The following is a 1,896-nucleotide window of genomic DNA, read 5'->3' as shown; positions in this document are numbered from 1 at the left end:
CTAAAATGGCTGAAAGACACTTAAGAAAATGTTCAACATCCTTAGTCACCAGAGAAATGCAAATAAAAACAACTCTGAGATTCCATCTTACACCTGTAAGAATGGCCAAGATCAAAAACACTGATGACAGCTTATGCTGGAGAGGTTGTGGGGAAAAGGGAATACTTCTGCATTGCTGGTGGGAGTGCAAGTCGGTACAACACCTTTGGATGTCAGTGTGATGATTTCTCAGAAAATTAGGAAACAACCTTCCTCAAGACCCAGTAATATCACTTTTGGGTATATATCCAAAGGATGCTCAATCATACCACAAGGACATGTGCTCAACTATGTTCAAAGAAGCACTGTTCATCATAGTCAGAACTTGGAAACAACCTAAATGTCCCTCAACCAAAGAATGAATAAGGAAAGTGTGGTACATTTACACAATGGAATACTACACAGCAGAAAAAAATGACAGTTTGAATTTTGCAGGAAAATGGATGGAACTAGAAAACATTATTTAGAGTGAGGTAACCCAGACACAGAAATGCAATTATCACATGTACTCACTCATAGGTAGTTTTAAAACATAAATCAAGAGTTCCTGAGAGTTTCTTCCTGCTGTGTGCATCTGGCCTCTGGCTTCTAGCCACTTCCCTCATGCCATGGCCCCTAAACGGCAATCTGCGCTTCTGCCTCAGTCCAAGAAACTCAAATCGGCTCCTTCCCCGAAACTGGAGGATAAGTCGGCCTCTCCAGGCCTGCCGAAGGGAGAAAAAGAACAGCAAGAAGCAATTGAACACATTGACAAAGTACAAAATGAAATAGACAGACTTAATGAACAAGCCAGTGAGGAAATACTAAAAGTAGAACAAAAATATAACAAACTCCGCCAACCGTTTTTTCAGAAGAGGCCAGAATTGATCGCTAAAATCCCAAATTTTTGGGTAACCACATTTATCAGCCATCCACAAGTGTCTGCACTGTTTGTGGAGGAAGACGAAGAGGCTCAGCATTATTTAACCAGAGTTGAAGTAACAGAATTTGAAGACATTAAATCAGGTTACAGAATAGATTTTTATTTTGATGAAAACCCCTACTTCGAAAATAAAGTTCTCTCCAAAGAATTTCATCTGAATGAGAGTGGTGACCCATCCTCAAAGTCCACGGAAATCAAATGGAAATCTGGAAAGGATTTGACGAAACGCTCGAGTCAAACACAGAATAAGGCCAGCAGGAAGAGACAACACGAAGAGCCAGAGAGTCACAGAGCTTCCTTACCTGGTTTACTGGCCACTCTGATGCAGGTGCAGATGAGGTAGGAGAGGTCACCAAAGACGACATCTGGCCAAACCTGTGCAGTACTATTTGGTTCCTGATATGGACGATGAAGAAGGAGAGGCAGAAGATGATGACGATGACGATGAAGAAGAAGGCTTGGAAGATATTAATGAAGAGAGAGATGACGGTGAAGAAGATGAAGATGATGATGAAGGGGAAGAAGGCGAGGATGACTGGCACAGAAGACTGATGGATTTCGACCCTCTTTTTTATTTTCTTTTTATTTTTTAAATTTCTCCAGTCCCTGGGAGCAAGTTGCAGTCATTTCCCTCCCCTCCCCAATCCCTCCTGAGCTCAGTCGCCCTGTTTTTGAGGTCTCGCTTCTCAACACCATGGTTCTCAACTTATTTTGGGAATGTCTTGAGCAAAATACAGTGGGAAAAGAATCTCCACTACTCTGTTCTACATTTATTTTTATCTTTTCTTGTTTCTGTGGATTCAACACCACCACCACCGTGCTCTGTGGGAAAAAAGAAAAGCCCTCCAGCCCCTTTGACTGGAGGCTGGGGGTTGCTAGGCCCCTGTGTAGTAGTGCATAGAATTCTAGCTTTTTTCCTTTCTCTGTATATTGGG

The 1,896-nt window shown here is 42.1% G+C and overlaps 1 pseudogene; it reads left to right on the top strand.

Moving 5' to 3' along the window:
• Positions 1–587: 587 nt before the first annotated feature.
• LOC125403933 (protein SET-like) lies at positions 588–1,554 on the top strand (annotated as a pseudogene).
• Positions 1,555–1,896: the final 342 nt, after the last annotated feature.

Source organism: Myodes glareolus, chromosome 6 (assembly GCF_982192425.1).
Source record: "Myodes glareolus chromosome 6, mMyoGla1.1, whole genome shotgun sequence".
NCBI classification, from domain to species: domain Eukaryota; kingdom Metazoa; phylum Chordata; class Mammalia; order Rodentia; family Cricetidae; genus Myodes; species Myodes glareolus.
The sequence above is the reverse complement of the archived record's forward strand: the minus strand, read 5'-3'. Positions and strand labels throughout refer to the sequence as shown.